This window comes from Elaeis guineensis, chromosome 7 (genome assembly GCF_000442705.2).
Source record: "Elaeis guineensis isolate ETL-2024a chromosome 7, EG11, whole genome shotgun sequence".
In the NCBI taxonomy this organism is placed as follows: domain Eukaryota; kingdom Viridiplantae; phylum Streptophyta; class Magnoliopsida; order Arecales; family Arecaceae; genus Elaeis; species Elaeis guineensis.
Genome location: NC_025999.2, coordinates 10,681,971 through 10,704,401, shown reverse-complemented (window position 1 = coordinate 10,704,401; position 22,431 = coordinate 10,681,971). Strand labels below are relative to the sequence as shown.

Here is a 22,431-nt window from a genome sequence, read left to right as displayed (position 1 = left end):
TTGGTAATACAGACGTATCTTGATCAAGGACATGGGTAAGTTTCTCAAAACTGAGAACGATTCTCAAATTCTGGAGCCAATCTTTGTAGTTTGTACTGGTCAATCTATTTGTATCGAGGATACAAGCTAAAGGGTTGAAACACGATATAGTTATCTACAGAGAAAATAGTTTCTAGTTAGATGTCTGTACTTATAAAATATTTATTCTAAAAATTTTAAAAACAAACAAAGGCTCCCACTATTTTTTCTCGGATGGAGAAATAGAAACCTATACGCGATCGATTTCAAGTGGGTACTACGGTCCCATTAATCTATACACACTTCACCTAACAGTTATTGGTGAGTATAGACTAATGAGTGGATAATACTTCATCCATTGCTTCACTAAGAAAGATACAGTGAGCTTGATCTCTAAGTCCTATGGCCTCACCTAACAATTATTGGTACATTTCTTAGTTAAATCAGATCCATCATTCACCAGTAGATGCAAAGCCGTCATTGGGACCCTCACTTAATAGTTATGGACCAACCCCTTCTCTACCCCGGATATCAAATATCAATAGAGTGATTGTACCTTTTTGATGCAACCAAACCACTGTAATCAGTCGAGAATGATCAACATCAGAAAGGCACCTACATCTTTATAATGATGGAAGACCTTGACTTAATATTTAGTGAGAAGATTTAAGTTTAGATCTCTTCTAAATTAGTAGATATGATATCTAACTTATCAAATTCATATCAGCACATCCACATGTCTGACCAGCCTGGTCGGCATAGGTGAACTCAAGTCAACAAGCAACCTAGTGTGAAACTGAATTTCTCAATATGGCCAGATAAGTTAAGATGAGTGGGGGTCCCCCCACTACTTTCTTTAGACACCAATCAAAATTGATCAAATCAGACAATGGAGCCAATTAAATAACTACCATCTAAATACTTATCTTAGATATCAAATTGGTCGATTAGAATCAAACAGGTTAACCTATTGAAACGGATCCGAACCACTAAGTTAAATTTGATCTTGAGTCAATCAATTCATATCAAAATATGAATTGATGTGACCAACTACAATTAAACTCGACTTCAAGTTCTTTTTACCTAATCCTAATCAACCATTGATTAGATTCAATCAGTTACTCAAAATCGACAACGGATTCTATCCTGATCTAATCAATTGATCATAATTGTAGTTTGATCATTAGACCTAACCTGTTCAATTCATGCCCACATGCAAGTAACATAATTTTAGATTCAAAAATAATTTTTTTAGATTATATTTTATTACATGCATTAATGGCTTATGATTTTGAAACAGTTTCAGATTTAAACCTAATATCATATATCACATAAATGCAGTTTCAGATCTAAACTAAAACATGTATCACATATACATCAAATTTCAGATCTAAAATTAAAAAAATATATCAAATATACATATAATTAGATCTAAAATAATGATTAAAATATTTTAAAAATATATTTTTTAGAAAAAATTAATTTGCATCAAATTAGGATAACCTTTTCAATATAAGAGGTAAACCTTATATCAGGACAATCTTATATCAATCCAATATGATCATTTAATCATTTTAATTTTAGATCTAAATATAAAATAAGATATATCATATATATCAATTTTTAGATCTAAAAGATTAATTTAATTATTTAAAATAATTTTTAAAATTAATCAATTTTGTGTTAGGACAATCTTTTCAATATAGGGATAAACCCTATACCAGGATAACCTTATACCAGCACAAGATCAATTTTAAATCAACCAAATTTTTAGATCTAAAATAAAAATCAAATTATATTTATCATTAAAAATCAATGGCTTTGATACTACTATTAAAAAATTGGGTAGAATACATGCATAGATTTCAAAAAAAATTTTCAAGAGTAGCAAAAAATAAATTGGGTTAAACCCTTTAAGCCCACATGCATTAGATCTCATTTAATCCTACCTAAGCTCAGAAATAAAGATATGCATATAATCTGAAAATAAAATTAAAAATGAGATTAAATCTCAATACCTTTGCATGGATAGAAATACACCACTTATGATGATCTTACATTCGAAGATCTTTGAGCCGCACATGTATTCGACCACTACAGGTATCCACCGGGATCAACTTTGAATCTTTCTTTTCATAGTAGATCCTTTTTTTCCAAGTAGAATCTTTGCATCTTTGAATCTTGATCAGTAAATGATCTTGACTGCAACTTCAACCCTTGAACTGTAGCCTTCTTCTCCTTGTTCCTTGCTATAGAAGAGACCCTTCTTCTTGGTGTATAAAAGATGGACACCCAACCCTTGGGCATAGGAAAGAGAAAAGGAAGAGAGGGTGAGGCATGGAGAGGAGAGAGGAGTGTTTTAATTTCTTAAAATTCTATATTTTCAAATCCTAAGAGACTATCTCTTTATATAGATCCTTCCTTGATCCAAATCAAGAACCAATTAACTTAAAAAGGCTAGTCCTTATCTCATAAAAATTTTTATCTTTTTAATTTGATTATTTTTTATTAAAATCAGATTTAATTGATAGGATCTCAACCTCTTATGGCAAGCATATGGGGCACCCTAGTCAGATAAGGTAGACTAAGTGCGCGCCCCTAATTATAGAAGGCAGGTATTTAGGGTGCCAACACTTGGTGCCCCTTAGGATTTTTCATGCACAAGAGAGGGGGCATAGCCCATCTCTCTCTCTCCTTCCATGCTAATGCAAGAGAGGGGGTGGGCCCCTCTCTCTTCCTCATGTCAATCCAAGGTTGGCGCCCCTTGGACTTTCCAAAAGAGATGTATGGTGCCATCTCTTCTTTTCTATAATTTCACACACAATATCAAAAAATAAATGAAAAGATAATGAGAAGATAATTTAGCCAACTCATTGACTTAATCCAATCTTCTTGGGCTCACAATTAGGTGCCCAACTAAATTGTAATGGATTTAGGTTAGATTCAATTTAATGGACTTGATCCAATTGAAGTTTTGAGAAAACTTAAGTTTAAATATGTGCTAGCATGGTTCTTTTAAACCCAATAGAATTTCAATAAATTTTAATCCAATTAGAACTTCATAAGTCTAATTGGTTAATTCCAGATTAAATCCTTTAATGTATGACCTCATATGTTCCATTCTATCTGGTAGTGAGATATATTCTGATCTCTATCACAATATCATCAAAACTTCTTTGATGGATTGGAACAATTCCAACTCTATTCTTCGAGGGTCATCGATCATCAAGATGATGCTCGATAAGTCTCATAATCTTTCAGTGGTACCTACTAGTATGTAGTGGCAATCCAGTAGCATGAAAGTGTGAATCTCTAGGTACAATTATTGTATGATTCAGTCCTTCTATTATGAGTCCCGACTTGACGAAGGTCATGGAGAACTCGTCAGATCTCATCATCAGTTATATGCTAGATTGGCTCGATTCGAGTTTATTTGTGAATCTCATAAAAACTTTTTTTCACTATTCACACTTGCTTTGGTCAAAAACTTTCTGAACTCAGTCTCGCAAATCGTATAGGACTTCTTTTTTTCTACCAAGATCAATAGATTCTATCTAGATATATCCTACTCCAAACAGCGAATATGAACCTACTGTAGCCAACATACACAATAAGAACCTGAATGACTGGGGACCAAGAGAACGTGCAATCAAACTCAGTAGCCTCGCTGCGAATAGCCGATGACACCGCAGGTCAAAGGACCACTCATATCAGTGCAGCATCGAGAAAATCATGGATGAGTGAGTAGACATTCAAGTGATTTCTCATGTTGGTCACGTTCAGTGCAAGTTGTTCTCTAACAACCACCCACACCCTTATCTTAGTGTCCTTATACTGTAAATCCGAGACTTATCTGTCTACAAGGGAGGTGAACTGTGCACCGATCTCGAATGGATTGATCACTATCCTCCGTGACGATCTTTTAATCAGAAGTATTTAGAAACTAACCACTATTAATGTATGTCTCAAATTTTTAACACCTTGAGAATATACAAAAATTATTTTTGTTAATTTTTAGGATAAATCATAGACACATAAATATGATTAAAATGAAAAAGCCCTTTATTTATAATAAAAATATTACAAGTATAAGATTAAACCTTGGAATTACAAAATGTGTTAGCCAATAACTGACTTTTAGGATACAAATCTAACAAGTTCTTCCCCTATCGATCCCAAGTTTCCTGGGCTTGAGCATAGTTCTCGACTCGCACCAATATTTCAGCTAAGTCCTTTGGATAGTTTAGGTTAAGTGAGAAGAGGAGATCATTCTAAAGGAGCTCAGCCTTTAAAGCAATCTTTGCTATAAATTGATTTAAGTTTTGTACTTCCAAGATCGTGGCATTGAAATGGTTGATGTAATCATGGAGGGACTCATTCTCCCTCTACTTGATACTAACGAGAAAGTCTGAGTTATGTTGCTATCGACGACTGCTGACAAAATATGTAATGAGCAGCCAACTCAACTGATGGAAGGAGTCTACAGAGTTTGACTAAAGGTTGGAGTATCAATGACGAGCTGTCTTTCTTAGAGTTGAAAGGAAAGCTTGGCAAAGAGTCACATCATTGGCCCCTTGCAGAAGCATAGGAGTTCGAAAGAAGCGTAAGAGTTCGAAAGTTCTCTAGATGGTCGACTGAATTAGCAGTTCCATCGTAGGGCTCCATCTGAGGTATCTTGAATCGAGGTGCCAAAGGCTCACTCATAATCTTTTGGGTGAACGATGGGTTGATGTTAAATCTTTGATCGTCATCTGGCAACCTCGGTGCTTGGTGTGCGTCAATCCATCATTGCATTTCCTAGAACCTCCTTTCCTAATCATCCTCCTGAGTTGGGCAGTGTTGAGGACAGGCATGACTCAGAGTAGAATCTCTCCTCGAAATCAGGGTAGACGATCGCCTAGGTTTGTAGCGAGATGGACTGTTAGGTCATCTATGATGATTGGCCCCCGCCCTTGGGCTATGGGGAAGTTGGTCCGCTGATCTTCCTCTGGCTGGCTACGGATTTTTAGAAGGATGAGGTTGTTGGAATTAGCCTTTCAAATCTCATAGGATTACTCCTCTCTATCAAGATCAATAAATCCTATTTTAATGTACACTCCACTCCTACAGTGGATCAACTGTCGCCAACATCCACTACAAGGGCTCATTGAGACTCATGTTTATGTGTCAGTCAAACTTCAGCAGTCTCACTGTGAGCAGCAGTACCATCTCAAGTCAAAAGATCAGTCATATAACTATAGCATCGAGACAATCACGGATGATAAAATAGAAATTCAAGTGATCTCTCATATGATCATGCTTAGTACTAGTTGTTCTCTAACAACCACCCGTACTCATCACTCTGTGTCTCTACACAGTAGACTGGAGATTCATCTATCCTGAAAAAAGTGATTTGTGTGCTAGTCTATCCGGATCAATTACCGTTCTCATGATGATCTTATGATCGGAAGCATTTAGAAATTATATACATGTCTCTAATTCTTAATACCTTAAGAATATGTATCATAACTAATTTCATGGACGATTCAAAGACACATCACACTTAAATGAAAAAAAATTATCTTTTTATCGATCATATCAATATATTAAATAAAAAATTATTTCTTAAAAATATTATAATGTGTCAGCCAAATTGGCTTCTAAGATATACATCCAATAATCTCTCACTTGGACTAAAGTCAATTGGCTGCAAATCTAAGTTCCATCTTCTCAAGGTGGACTTCTATTTTTGGTTAGCTCAATTGCTTAGTCAGCAGGTCTACCACATTATCTGCAGAGTCTACTCTTCGCACCTCGACATATTTTTTTTTGAGGTAGTCGCATATGATATGAAAACACCGCTCGATGTGCTTAAATTTCTGATGAGACCTCGGCTCCTTAGCTAGTGCTATGGCTCTATTGTTGTTGCAATACAGTGGTATGGCATCCGATGTCATAACCTCAAATTCTGCAACGAACTTTTTAAACCAGAAACCTTCCTTTGCAGCATTTGAAGCAGCAACATACTCAGCCTTTGTGGTCGAATCTACTATGATGGGTTGCTTGAAACTCTTCCAGCTAACTATGCCATCATTGCAACGAACACATATCCTGATGTAGACTTTCTATCATCAAAATTAGACATGAAGTCTGAGTCAGTATAGCCCTCGACTTGTAACTCAAAATTACCTCCAAAGATCTAGAACAAATCCTTTGTCCTTCTTAAGTACTTAAGGATATTCTTCATAGCTATCCAGTGCTCCTCACCTGTATTCGACTGATACCTGCTCCTGACACTCACGAAAAGGGTAATATCAGATCGAGTACATAGCATGGCATATATGAGACTCTCTATCATCAAAACATAAGGAATTCTACTCATGCACTGTATCTCCTCAGATGTGGTCAGACACATCGTCTTGGAGAGACTAATACCATACCTAAGAGGTAAAAGACATCTTTTGGAGTTTTTTATGCTGAACCTCTTCAGCACCTTCTCTATGTACATCTTTTATGACAGGCCAAGCATCCGTTTAGGTCTATTCCTATAGATCTTTATTTCGAGAATATAGGATGCTTCCCCTAGGTCTTTCATGAAGAATTTTTTGGATGACTATCTTTTGATCATGGTCAGTATGAGAATGTCATTCCCAATAAGAAGAATATCATCCACGTATAATACGAGGAAGATAATCATACTCCCACTGACCCTCTTGTATACACAAAGTTTCTCTTCATTTTTGATGAAATTAAATAATTTGATTGCCTCATCAAAATGATGGTTCTAACTCTGAGAAGCTTACTTTAATCCGTATATGGACCTTTACAGCTTGCAGACTCTGTGATCACCATCACCGAACATGAAACTCATAGGCTGCTCCATATAGATATTTTTCTCAAGATATCCATTCAGAAAAGTAGTTTTCATATTCATCTGTCAGATTTCATAATCATAGTAAGCCGCAATAGCAAGCAAAGTGCAGATGGATTTCCGCATGACTACGGATGAGAAAATTTTCTGATAGTCAATATCCTCGCACTGACTATAGCTTTTAGCCACAAACCTAGCTTTATAGGTCTCTACCTTACCATCGGCATCTATCTTCTTTTTGTAGATCCATTTACACCCAATAGGTATGATACCCTTAGATGGATCCACTAAAATCCAAACTTGGTTCGAGTGCATCGTGTCAATTTCTGACTTCATAGCATCTAACTATTTCTCGAAATAGATATCAGACATCATCTCGTCAAAGATATTAGGATCATTAGTATGACCTCTATCTCCCATAAAGAATATTTTCTTTACTTCCTCCATAAGCATATCCATGTACCTTTCAGGAGGTCGGGAGACCCTATTAGATCTACGAGGCGACAGAGAAACATCAACTACTGGCTCATGAACTATGAATTTCTGAGGATCTATAGCTCTTGGCTCTTCAGAGACTTTCTCTTCGAGCTCCACTAACCTTCTACTACCGCCATCCTAGATAAACTATTTTTTTAAAAATATGATGTTTCGACTTACAATCATATTGTGGTCTTGTAAAAAGTCAAAATAGTATCACATGGATTCTTTTGGATATTCTATAAAGTGAGCTATAATAGATCTATCCTCTAGCTTATCCACCATCTGTCTCTTGACATAGACCGAACATCTCCAAGTTTTGAGATAACCCAGACTTGACTTCTTACCGAATCATATCTCATATGGTATGGTAGGAACGGACTTTGATGGAACCCTATTCAACAAGTGAATGATAGTTAACAAGGCATGTCTCCAAAGAAATAAGGGTAGATCAGTGAAGCTCATTATGGATTGGACCATATCCAATAAGGTCCTGTTCCTCCTTTCAGATACCTCATTGAGCTGAGGCATTCCAGGAGGGGACTATTGAGAGACTATGCCATTATCCTTAAGATATTCTAAAAATTTTTGACTAAGATATTCACCTTCTCGATCAGATCAAAGAACCTTAACGGATTTGTCTGTCTATTTTTCTACTTCATACCTGAATTTTTTAAACTTTTTAAAGACCACAGACTTATATTTCATCAGATACATATATTCGTACTTAGATCGATCATCAATAAAGGTAATGAAGTAGGTATAAAGCTAACCCATACACATCAGTATGTACCAGGATAAGTAGCTCTGTGGCCCCTTCCCCATATCCTACAAAGGGCAACTTGGCTATCTTTTCTCGAAGGCAGGATTCGCAAGCTAGATATGACTCTGAGTTAAGAGAGCCAAGGATCTTATCTTTTTCCAGTCTGTTTATCTTGTCCTATCCAATATGGCCTAGTCTATGGTGCCACAAGTACTTCTGGTTAATCTCATCTCTAGGTCTCTTCTGGCCTACGGCATTCACTATTTGCTCATTTAGGTTCACATTTACATCAACATGCAAGTGATAAAGACTGTCAATTAAAAGACTTCATGCAACTAATTTATTTTATAAATAAATAGAATAAAAATTTTTATTGAAATAAATTTCAAAACCTTCCTGTGCTAGCACAAACACGAAAATTAAATTTTGACTAGCTATAAAAACATAATAATAGTCTTTCAAATCTAATCTAACACTAGACAGTAATCAAAGAGGATAAGTGCCAACGACCTCTGTAGCAGCCTTTGCTCCATTGCCTATCCGAAGGATCATATCACCTTTTCTCAATCTCCTACTTTCTATCAAACCCTGCATTGAGGTACATATATGAGTACTCGAGCCAGAGTCTAATACCTAACTAGAAGTAGAAGAAACCATAAGGTTAGATTTAATTATGAGCATGCCTTCAGAAGGTTTATCATCCCTTTTGTTCTTTAGGCTCTTCAGGTATTTAGGACAGTTCCTCCTCCAGTGGCCTTCAGTATGACAGTGAAAATACTTTTCCTTTGCCTCAACCGTCTTTGGACCATTCTTCTTCAGCTTGCTCTCTTTCTTCTACTTCTTCACGAATTTAACCTTCTTCCTTTCAATAGACTTTCTTTTGAAAGAAGAAGTCTGCTCCACAGCGAGAATAGTGCCGCTTGAACTCTTCAAGGTACCCTCCGTAGTGATCAACATGTTGACGAGTTCAAAAATAGTACAGTCAAGTTTGTTCATATGAAAATTCATAATGAATTAACTATATGAACTAGTAAGGGATTGAAGGATTAGATCCATCTGCAATTCTTTTTACATTTTCAGCCTGAGCTTCCCAAGCTCCTCAATGTCCTTGATCACTGTCATACAGTACTCATGGACAGACTGTCCCTTGCATATCTTCAGATTGAAGAATCTCTTGAACACTTTAAAGCATGCAGTATGGCTTTGCTCACCATACAACTCTTGTAGGTGAGTGATCATGGCCCGGACAGTGGGCATATGCTCGTGCTGGCTTTGTAACTCATTTGACATGGACGCCAGCACATAACACTTGATCCGACTGTCTTCATCTGTCTACTTCTCAAAAGCAGCTCTTTGCTCAACAGTAGGATGGTTTGATAGCACTACGAGATCCTGATCGAGAATATGGCTTAATTTTTTTGAGGTCAGAACAATCCTGAGATTTTTGAGCTAGTGTTTGTAATTGGTACCAGTCAAACAATTGGTTTTAGGATGTGGGCTAGAGGGTTAGAGGTTGACATTGTGCTTAAACTGCGAGAGTAGAGATTCAAGTTAGATTTTTATACTTAATATTTATATTTGCTTCTAAAAATTTTAAGATGCAAATAATGACTCACACTAATTTATCGGATCCCTCCACTTTTCGAGAAGGAAATGAAAATCTTAACATGACAAAGAATTTTTAGTGGATGCTGCAGTTTCATCGATGACATGCACCTCACCTAACAGTTATTGGTAACATGCACACCGATGCGTAGGCAACTCTTTGCCTAGCTGCTTCACTAAGCATGTTGTAGCAACTTGCTCTCTAAGTCATGTGGGCTCATCTAATAATTATTATCCACACTTCTTAGTTAAGCCTGACCCATCATTCGCAAGCAGGTGTAAGGTCGTCATTGAGTCTCTCATCTAACAGTTATTGGGCCCAACCCCATCCTTATCCTAGTGTAACTCTTTACTAATATAGTAGTTGCGTGTTTTCGATGTAACTGAATCACTATAACCAGCTGAGAACAATCAACGCCAGTAGCACACCCGCATATCTACAATGGTGGAAGACCTATGGTCTTAATATTTGTGGGGAGGCTAGGTTTAGGTCTCATCTAATCAGTCATCATATGATCGATCTAACTGGCATGGGCTAAACCAGATTGCTAAGCAACCAAATTCAAGATCCAATCTTCCAAATTGACCAAGTAAGTGGAGATCGGTGGGGATCCCCCCGTTGCCTTCCTAAGACATCAATAAATTGACCAGATTGCCTAACGGAATCAATTAAATAATCACGTCTCATTAATTTGCCTTAGACATCAATAGGTCAATTGATCAGAATTGGTTAGCTCTATTGAATCGGGCTCAAACTAACGAGCTAAATTAGATCCTTAGGTTAATCGATTCTACATATGAGATTCAAATAATTTGATTAACAATAATTGTATGATCATAAACTTAATTGATCTGACTTTTATCAATACTTGATTCGGTATGATCAATTACTTAATCGAGTTAGATCTATATGACTCAAATCAAAAATCTTAAATGTAACCCTATTACATGACCTAATTTATAATTTTTTCATAATAAAAAATTTTCATGCACAAACATAAATTTTAGATTCTAAAATCATATTTTAGATCTAAATTTATTGCATAAAAAAGTTTTAAAATATAAAAATAATTTTCAAGTTTTAGCATACAAACATATATCAAATATATACATGTAAAATCAGATCTAAACAAAATTTCAGATCTTAACATGGTATCATATATTTCATATACTAATCATGGATCAGATTAAAAGTAAATTTAGGATCTAAATATGTAATCATATATGAATCATAATTCAGATCATATAAAAATTTTAAATTTTATGCATGCATCTATGTATCACATAAACATAAATTAGAACTCTTTCTAGATCAAAATTTAGATCTATGCATGCAATTACATATCAACTTTATATTCTAAAATTAAATATAAAATTAAATTTTAAATTAGAAGATCTATCTATACATCTCATGTATCAAAAAAAAATCTGATTTTGAATTTTTTTCAAAAATATGTATATCAAAATTCAGCATATGAAAATCCATGGCTCTGATACCACTATTCAAATTCGGAGTTTGGTGCATGCATATGTGTTTTAAAACTTTATTTTCTAAACATCACAGTAGAGAATAAGATTAAAATATATTTAATATAAATTATGCATGTATAAAAATATAAAATGACATGGATCTATCTCATATGTTGAAATTGATATATGCTGAAATTCAGATTGTGATCAAATCACATACCTATTTTGCAATCTTTTTTTTTGAATCTGGATCTGGAAAAGAAGAGATTCTCTCTTAGCCACACAAGCATCTAACCTCTATGAGTATCCATTTGAGATCAGCCTGGAACAGTCCTCTTTAATTAGAATTTTGGTTCTTCAAAATTCAGCCTGCTGAATCTGAATGAAGTCTGGATCGTGATAAACGCTTGATCTTTCTTCTTGATCTTCTTCTTCTCCTTTTCTCTTGAGTTTCTTCTTACTTTGTGCTACTACAAAATATCAGCAAGCAGCAAATTATGGGACGCCCAACACCTTGAGCGTGGAACTCCTTGGGACTTGCATCCTAAGGGATGAGACGTGTAAAACACCCAAGAGAAGAGAAAGGGAGAGGAAGAGAGGGCATGGGGAGAGCCTTTTGACGTGAGAGACTATTGATTTTGATACTCTAGGGATCTTAAGAGAGGTCTCTTTAAATAGGCATGAGGATTGAATCCTATTCAATCTCATAATACAAGTCCTACTTGTATTAAGATTTCTATTAACTTAAGTTATCCAACTTACATTAGGAAGCCCATTAGGTGTCAACAATTGGAGCCCTTGCACCCATAATTAGACACCTCAAAATATACCCAAGAGATGCTCCATAAGAGAACTAAAAGCCCTCTAATCAATGGATGCATCCAACTTGATCAAATCAAGGTGGCACCAAAAAATAACTATCAAGAGAATTAATTTGGGACTTGCACCCTTAATTAATATGATCCATAATTTTAGACACACAATAATTAGTCTCATAAATCTTATTCATGTAGGTTATTAGCAGATAATTAAATTAAAATTATCTTATCAAATAAGTAATCCCAATGAAAAGAAGAATTGGGTCCAACCATGTGCTAGCAAAGTTATCATGAATCCAATGAGTTTCTCTAAACCCAATTGACACTTCATAAGCTCAATTTTTTATTTCAGATCTAATCTCTTTGTTGTATGATCTCATAGGTTCAATTCTATCTGGTAGTGAGATATACAATGATCTCTATCATTGTATCATTGAAACTCTTTTCAATGGATTAGAATAATTTCACTCTAACTCAGTAGGAATTATCGATCCAGAACAATCCTAGTGAGCTCTTACAATCCACTAGTGACACCTAGCAGTATGCAGTGGCAACCCAGTAGAACTGAAATGAACATTTAGGTATAGTTAATGTGTGATTCAGTTTCTTTATTATGAGTCTTGACTAGATGGCACGTCATGGATAAATCGTCAAACTTTAACATCAGTCATATGATAGATTCGATTAGCTCAAATCCAGTTGTGACTTCTATGAAAATTTTTTTCTATCAATCACACTACTATAGCCATAGATTCTTAGACTTAGTCTTTCAAATCTCATAGGACTACTCTGCTCTATCAAAGTCGATAATTCTTGTCTTGATGCGCATCCCACTCCTACAGTGGACCAACTATCGTCTACATCCATTACAAGAGCTCATTAAAATCCATGTTTATGTGTCAATCAAACTTCAACAGTCTCACCACGAGCAGCAGTACTATCTCAAGTCAAAGAACCAGTCATACAACTACAGCATCGAGATAATCACTGATGATTGAATAGAAATCTAAGTGATCTCTCGTATGGTCATGCTCAGTACTAGTTGTTCTCTAACAATTATCCATACTCATCGCTCTGTGTCTCTACACAATAGATTAGAGACTCATCTATCCCGAAAGAAGTAATTTGTGTGTCAGTCTATCCGAACCAATCACTATCCTCATGATGATCCTATGATCGAAAGTATTTAAGAATTATATATATATCTCTAATTCTCAACACCTTGAGAATATGCATCATAACTAATGTCATGGACGATTTAAGAACACATCACACTTGAATGAAAATGAAATTATCTTTTTATTGATCATATCAATATATTAAATATAAAATTGTATCCTAGAATTATTACAATGTGTCAACCATATTGACTTCTAGGACATACATCCAACAGAGGTTCGCTGTTCTGTTGTATTTCTCTCACCGCAGTCGAAAGTGCCTGCACCTACTAGATGAGGCTATTATACTGATCTTGGGATATCACTGGTGCTGCTGGCACTGGATTTTGGGCCAGTGGTGGTGGTGCATTGGTCGGCTGGATGTTGTTGGCCTGCCTGCCGTTGGAGCATTGTGACGCATTGGAAGTATCCCTTCGCATTCTAATGGTGGCTGATGGCGAGCTCTTTTCTCTCGAAATAGGATCTCGATATCAATAGAGGGCCCTTCCTCTAGCGCCAAGTATTGCTCCTAATCTTCCTGCTTGATATCGAACCCCGAAATAGATGTGGTCGAGGTGAAAATCACTGTTGGAGCTTCGTCCGAACACCTCCAAAGAAATCCTCACCAAGTGGTATTTTTCGATGAAGACCCTCTGATGCTCAAGTTAGGAGATGGAGAACAATGAAATGAGAGAGTAAAGAGTCGATTGCGTACTTTGGAGGATCTCGAAGTCTTTATTTATAAGGGAGGAGTTGGAGTCGAATCCATCTCGGAGTCCTAATGATTTTCAAATTTGTCACACTAGTTAATTCGGATAAGCTATTTTTCTTTTACGAAAAATTCGATTGCAAAGAAATTCTATTATATCTAGACTTTTTTAATTTGAGAGAGAGACGGATCTGTTGATGGAGAATATAGCTCAGCCATGGACGAACTATGATAGGTCATCCAAAGTCGAGGTCATAGAGACTGTAGAGTGTATGTCGATCTCAGGTGATCTGGAATAGGTCGGTCAAGGACCAAAGTGAATACCTCGACAAGGGACAATGATTAGGCTCCTTTTGTCTATTCATTATGAGTGTTGGATGACCTTTAACCAACTACTAGGTTAGATCTTGGATAATCTGGTAAATATCTAGGATTCCATTGGGTTGGAACCGAGGTGATGATCTAACTGTCATAGGTCAACTGAGAATCCTGTTGTAGCTCGGTCAACTAAACCGAAGTAGATCTGGCCGAACTGACTTTCCTTTAGCTTGGTATGGCATTCTGGATAGTTTGAAGAATTTGATTATGACATCTTATGAAAGTCGGTATGCTCTGAGGTTATATTTTGCCAAGGCCGAGGTGCCAACCCACAGCAGATACATTTGATTTTTTATGTCACTAAAAAAAGGTCTTTAAATATGTAACAAGGCACCGCAACACTGGCCATCCACCATTGCGTAATGGGCCGAATACTGAAGGCCATAGAAAGCATGAATGGCAAATTTGCTTTTCTATTTAACCAAGATACGACATCCTACCAAGCCCAAGACCACATTAATACCTACCATGTCCATGCATTCCACACACATTCTTACATATACTCTGGTCATACGTGAAAAATCTAACGCTATACCACCAAGATGCCTTCTTTATGATTTTTTTTAATTTCTTTTTTTTAACAGAATAATCATATGGTTGCCATTATTAAAATTATCAAAGTCGGCCCTCATACTTGTGAAAGTAATGGCAACCCGTTTACCAAAATCAAGATGGTGTTGCGAAATAATTGATTCCAGACATCCTTGTTATGTGCTTTTGAAGTTGAGTACTATATTTTATTTCCTTTAATTCATTCTCCAATCCTAAAGTTTAACACCCTTTCACCCTCAAATAATTAACCATATAAATTAATCTAGAGTTTATCCTTATTCAAAACATTTAATTTTATGTTTTCAGCCTTTTAGCATTCATCATGGTTACAAAAAAGGGGTTAGATGTAGATCTAGCATGTAATTGAAAAAAATTCAGTATGGAGATACCATGTAGAGAATTTAATCCATATGATTTTTTATATAAAATAATCCTCATCAACTGTACATAAACTATATAAGATTTGAAAGTAAAGATTTAGTAGGGACCGCGCGTACGCGTACCCCCGCTGGCATAAATTATGACGTCCACTCTCCCGCTTGGGGAGATGGTAGACCGGCGCTCCCACCAAGTGCGATGTGGGCCGCTGGCCTAGGCCTTGGGCCTTTTCGATCACCCATAGACCCCGTCCAGGTAAGTATGGGCCGGAGATGTTCCTCCGGCTCCTTGTATAGAAATGGCAGCACCCTCTTTTCCCACAGTAACCGATGTGGGACTAATTGTTCGCACTCGTTTCTCGCCTCTCGTGCCGGTGCTCGCAATAATACAGCGGTGGCTTGCCCGGTCCCCACCGCCCTCGTTCTTTAATGCTGAAATGAGGGTAACCATGAATTTTTTCATTGGAGCATTTATTAATCATTTTCCGACAGCATGTGGATCCACAGAATGTTTCCCCTCTTGCTTAATATTAGTTTTTTTTTTTTTGATAAGATATAATATTAGTTAAATTAAGGTTTGTAACGTGCATTGGACTTGAGTCTTAAATAATTGTTGAAGTAGTGTCAAATTAAAAATAATTTGTCCATTGATTATCACTTCTTGAAGCAATAGTTGCATGTGCTAAGCAATCTGCTATCTGACCCAATTATTATGTCTTAGAGGCCATGTTATTTGACTAATCAAGTTTGGGATGTAACTAAGATGATTGATTGGTCACAGCCTAATACATATGTAACCTTTGTTGCGCAAACCAATTATGGCATTAGCAGCTAAAATATTTAGTCAGCTTCAACAAAAAATAGTTGTAAAAAATATTTTTTTCAGACTGAAAATTTTGAATTATTTTTTTAAAATTAGCCGTACTAATTATATGTTTCTCAATTTGGACCATTGAAAATCTAAAATATTTTGATGGAAGAATAATAGCCAATGCTTGTGATAGTCATCATTATCTTGCAGGAGGAGGGAAAAATAGAGGACAAACTAAATCTTCGTCGTCTTTTGTTTCCACTAAAAGTGAAAAATTTCTCTATCCTGTCCATGCTCTTCTCAGGTCCTGTGGACCTTAAAATTATTTTAGATGAGATTAGATGAGGTCAAGAGGAAAAGATAGTTTAGGAGCTAGTCACTTGGCGTTATTATCCTTCAGCTAATTAAATTTTTTGATGATGGAGTGAAAAATGATGTCGGATCCACATTACACTGAGCTCTGTTCATTGAGAGGGGAGTAAAAAGAGGAGAAAAAATGGCTTCCAACTTTTCTTTTCTTTATTTTGTTAATAAGAAAGCAGAAGAAAGAATGGAGTTTTTCTTTGTTCATTCAAGCTTTCTTGGTAGCAACGAGCTTCAACATCAGAACCTCTTAAAATGCACAAAAGCCGGAACAGGATTCACATAAGTGACTCTGACAAGTAAACTAACGTTTGGTGATGTGTCGTCTCTAAATATTGTGAAACATATTAAGGAGTTTATTATTTTTCCTTGTTTATTCTTTTTCATCTAATTTGTTTTCATAAATTTGATGAAGCTATAGCGGTCACATCGTACCAAAGAATTTAGGTTTGATTCTTAGATGGTCCTAAAAAATCTTTACCTGGGTAATTATAGTCCAGGAGGGTTTTCCTCCCTTTATCCCAAATTCAAAAAATATGTTCATAAATTTGGTTCAGAAACCACCTTCGGGCGATCAGATATTTATTGTAAAATTATAAGGATTTTTTTAAAAAAAAACTTTTTCCAAAATACATTTGACATTCGATTTTTTTAGCTTATAGATAAGGCTCTAGATTCTTGCATATTTTTTTTGATATCACATATGGCTGCTAAAATTTAGCCTGACTTAGTGGATCTTGTTGAGAATTCGGAGATGTAGAAGGCAATGTTCAATCGGCGGTGGTGGCAGATGATTTATTTCGGAGTCGTAGATCTGTACATAAAAAGAACGGAAAAGTTCATCGAATTAACTCCGACCAAATCTTTTGATGTCTAAATCAAATCGAACTTTAGAATAATAGTAAAGAAAATAATAGATAATTAAAGCGGCATTATTATGTTCTGATTGATGTTTGATCAAGCTGGAAATGGTTAGTTTGAATTATATTTGGCTAGTGTTTGGTTGAGCTAGAGATGGTCGGTCTGGTTCGAATGTGGTTGGCATCTAGCTGATTTGGAGGATCAATCTTGAATTTTGATCTAATGGATATCTGATCGATCTGGAGATGATCGGTCTCGGTTTCGATCCTATCGGTATCTATCTGATTTAGAGATGATCAATCTCGAGATTTTGATCTAGTCAATATCTGTCGATTTAGAGATGGTCAGCCTGATGATGGAGATACCGCAATAGATGTAGGCAGTAAGATCGATGAAGTTGATATCAGTCCAGATGGCGATAAAGCAACCTAGGAAGAAGGAGATGTCGAGGATGGCTGCATCAAAGGTGATGAGACCACTGATGAGGAAGGCACTGGTAGGGCACAACCGTGAATGGTAGCGGCCTGGGTGTCAGTGAAATCAGAGTTGAGGGCCTCAATCATGCCTTTTGCTTCTTCTCGATGGCTATCAGTATTCTCCTATTAGGGAGTGAGTTCGTCGGCATCGTCAGTAAGGGCGATCGAGGGGGTTTCTCTGGATTTCAGATGCTCGTAGGCGAGAGAGCCTAAAATGGAGCTGAAGGCAAGCACCAGCATCATTTGAAGATGAGAGGATAATGCTGCGGCCACCTCCTCCTTATTCTCTCCCCCTTTGAAATGAACAAGAGGTGTCCTTTAAATAGAATATATGCTGGCATTGAAGAATGATAAGGATGCAGGCATTGCACAATGGGAAGGATATAGGCGTTGGAGAATAGAAAGGGTTATCATATCATATTATATACCCTTCATTTTTTAGCTCGAGCCTTTTTTTTTTTGGCTCAAACAAAGATAGTTAGAATAGTCTGTTTCATGATCAAAAACTTTTCAATATTATTGATAAGAACTTTGGTGGTATGTGTACCTTTCTACACTTGTATTTGAGATCGGTATACTTTCAAGCTCATATTTTAGAGGTGCTAGTCAAAGCTATAGTGTATGTAGTTGATTGGTTGGAGCCAGAGTTAGAGCTTATATTTTGGAGGTCTCAGCTAGAGCCAGAGTATCTTTAATCAGTTGGTCATAGCCAAAGCTGGGGTATCTTTATGTTGCCTAGCTATGCAACCCAAGAGGGGGGGGTGAATTGGGTTTCTAAAAATTTTAAGCCTAACTGATTACTTATGAAGAACAAAACAAAGACTTTAAATCAATATTAATTACCTAAAGCAGTATTGCAAGGATATAATAAAGAATTAAGATAAAGCAATAAAGCACACCACAAACACAAGGATTTATAGTGGTTCGGTGCTAACCTTGCACCTACATCCACTCCCCAAGATCCTACTTGGGAATTTCAATCCACTATCCTTTGTATTCAACCCGAATACAAAACATCGGAAACTCCGACACTAGCTATCCCAAGCTAGATCACTTATTTCTCGGGTACAAGTAAATCCAAAACACTCCGATTTCAGGTTCGGATCAACCTTTCCTTGTTTTGGAAATCCTCCAAAAACAAGAACAAAAACTCACAAAGAGTTAGAAAATTTTGAGCACAGATTAATACAATAACAGCTCCTTAAATGAGCGAATATAACAATAAAAGCTTTACTCAAATGAAGAACCCCTTTTTCAGATTTTCTCAAAGTGGATGAACGCTTGAATGCTTGAGAAGAGGTTGATTGTTGATTGAAGATCTCTTGAAAGCTTTGAACGATCTCTAGATCAAGGTTGAAACAATAGGCGTGAAGAATTCTCTCCTTGAAAGATCTTGCTTTTCTCTTTCACAATCTCTCTGGTATATTGTGGATCCTCTCTCTTTTTCTTTTTGGATTTTTCGTTGATCTCAGGCTTTTTCTTGCAAATTTCAGATCCTCTCTTCTGTTCTTCACTTCTTCTCTTTTTTGATTTCACGTTTGATCCGCTATTTAATCTGCAATTTCTTTCATCATTTTAAGCATTTTGTAGCATTAGAAGCAAGAGAAAATAATTTAGGTAGATAAAGAGCCGTTAGAGGATTTTTAGGAAGCATAAATGGCAATTAAAATGGGCAAAAAAATAGCCGTTGCTGACATTTCCCATCGCAGGGGTCGACTCATGAGTCGACTCATGCTTCAGGGGTCGACTCATGAGTCGACCTCTGTTACAAAAACCAGAGAATGCGTTTCTGGAAATTCTTGGCTCAAATTAGCAGGGGTCGACTCATGAGTCGACTCATGCCTTGTGGGTCGACTCATGAGTCGACTCACAGGTCGTGCCAAGCCAGAAAACTAGCGTGCCAAGGAGAATTTTTGCGTGCCAATCAGCTCACAGTGCCATGAGTTGACTCATGAGTCGACTCATGCACTTCAAACCTTCATAACTTCAAAAATATAAGTCCAAACACAATGAAATTTTTACCAATAGATTTCAAATCATTTGTTCTACCAAATGGTACTATCAAATCAGGATTTTAGTGAAATTATAATTTTGCCCTTGAAGAGCATAAGGACTTTTTCATTTTAAAATTATTTGTATCCCTTCAATCTGCTTTGTAATCATCAAAATCAATCTAGGAGCAACAATCTCCCCCTTTTTGATGATGATAAAATATTTGAACAAAAATATTTATGTTAATGCATTAATTTCAAAAGAATCCATTATAGGTGTATATGCTTGAAAAGAGTATGATTCTTTTGGCATGTAATATAAATGCAAAAATAGTTTGTCCATTTTCTTAAAGATTTGAAAAGGGTATTAGATCATTTTGAGTTCAAGATATATCAGAGCAAGAGAAGATTAATAAATTTTGCAATGTATCAGAGCAAGAAAAATAATTTTTACAATGATATCAGAAAAGATTTTACAATGTATCAGAGCAAGAAAATTTTATAATATATCAGAGAAAATTTCACACTGTATTAGAGCAAATGTCAGAGAAAATTTCACACTGTATCAGAGCAAATGTTATAATATATCAGAGAAACTTTCTCACTGTATCAGATCAAATGTTATAATTTATCAGAGAAACCTTCACACTGTATCAGAGCAAATTTTATCATGTATCAGAGCAAGTTAAAAGAAATTTTAGGGTGTATCAGAGTAAAACAAATTTCTTAAGATGTATCAAGGTGAATAAAATTTCAAAAGATGTATCAGAGCAAGTTTGAATTTTGAAATATATCAGAGCAAAAAAAAATACTTATTTGCATTGTACTTATGATTTTGCTTTTGATGGATGGCTTTAAGTTCTGTCTGATACCAAATTTCGATACCAAATTTCTCAAGGTTTTGTTTAATCTTTCAATCCTTGTTTTTGTTTAATTTCTCCAATATTTGTTTTAATCTTTTAATCTTTATTTTTGTTTAATTTCTCCAATATTTATTTTAATCTTCCAATCTTTGTTTTTGTTTAATTTCTCCAATATTTGTTTTAATCTTCCAATCTTTGTTTTTGTTTAATTTCTCCAATATTTGTTTTAATCTTCCAATCTTTGTTTTTGTTTAATTTCTCCAATATTTGTTTTAATCTTCCAATCTTTGTTTTTGTTTAATTTCTCCAATATTTATTTTAATCTTCCAATCTTTGTTTTTGTTTAATTTCTTCAATATTTGTTTTAATCTTCCAATCTTTATTTTTGTTTAATTTCTCCCCCTTTTTCTCATAATTTAGGGTTTTGCTCAATTTTTGTTTTTATTTAATTTCTCCCCCTTTTTGACATCATCAAACATAGTTAACTCTTCCTTTTTCTGAAACATTCTTTAATTTCTTCCCCTTTAGAGTTTTTCACAGATGTTTGCTCCCCCTTAATATAGCAATTATCAACAGCAAACAACAACAAGGAGAAGACAATATTTCAACAAGAAGAAAATATATAACCAAAATATGATCATTACAAAGAGGTAAAAATATAGGTAAAAGATGATTCCATTAATATCATAATTGTTTCAATACATAGTTCTTGAAAATAAAATTCAACCAGCTAATTGTCAATACATGGCCCCAAGGTATAGATCCTAGAACAAGATACTAACTCCTAGGACCTAGTAAAGATCAAGATAAGTCAATGATCGGAGTCATCAGATATAGGGTGAGGAGATGATGGATCAAAAGTGCGTCCTCTACCCCGTCTGCCTCTGCCACGAGTAGGAGAACGAGATGAACTGGGTGGCTGAGAATGCTGAGATGCTAGGGCTGATACCATGAGTCTGATAGAATCAAGTACGTTCAGTGCTCTGAAAATAGATTGAAGTAGAGCAGTGAACTGGGTGGTAGCATGCTCACTCGATCCTCGGATCTCTTTCCTCAGTAGCTCATATCCACCTTCTAGTGCTCCTCTGAGCCTGCCAGCCTCTGCAGTGAGGTCTGTGACCTCAATAGTAGACTCCTGTGGCTGGGGATGGGCCAATGCAAGGACTTGCCCCTGCAAGTCAAGAACTCTGCTAGTAAGTCTCCAGACTGTGTCCTCAAGCTGCTGGATCCTGACGGACTGATCTGAAATCATCTGAAATACAGTGGAGATGTGGGGAGTAATGGTCTGATCAGAAGAGGTAGCTCCAGGTGCAAAAGAAGTACTACCCCACTGGCTAGACAGCAAAGAAGCCACACGCTGTGAAATATGCTCGATCTGATCGTCAGCCAGTCTGAACTCTGAATGAGGTGCTCTGCTCTCTGGCTGAAACACTGGTGTGGGCATCCTAGTAAACTCTGAAGGGCCAGCCTCAGTATCAGGAATGAACTGGGTATCTGGTGAAGCTGCCCTGAAGTCATGTACAGGAGAAGATGGACCTTCTTCTTCTACTCTGCCTTCAGTTCTGTCTTCAGCTCTTTCCTCAACTCTCTCCTCAGTTCTTTCTTCAGAGCCCTTGATCCAACCACCAACAGTCTTTGTAATTCCCATTCGGTGCAGGCTGTGTTGGTTGAAAGTGTCCACATGTGAGAGCTTGGTAGGTGTCTCCCCTTCGCAGCTAACTCCAAATCTCCTAAATACTCTAGTAAGGACCATACCATAAGGCAAGTGTGCCTTGGATCTGTTCAAAGTTTCTCTCATGGCCTCTATCATAAGTGCAGGGAGGTTTAGGGGGGTCTGAGTGATGATATGAAACATGACACATACATCTCTGCCAGACAGTAAGTCATGTCTA

The 22,431-nt window shown here is 36.3% G+C and overlaps 1 non-coding gene across 1 annotated transcript; it reads right to left on the bottom strand.

Moving 5' to 3' along the window:
- Positions 1-15,277: 15,277 nt before the first annotated feature.
- LOC114914394 (U1 spliceosomal RNA) lies at positions 15,278-15,438 on the bottom strand. The gene has a single exon (XR_003801445.1). It is a non-coding gene; the product is annotated as a U1 spliceosomal RNA (small nuclear RNA).
- Positions 15,439-22,431: the final 6,993 nt, after the last annotated feature.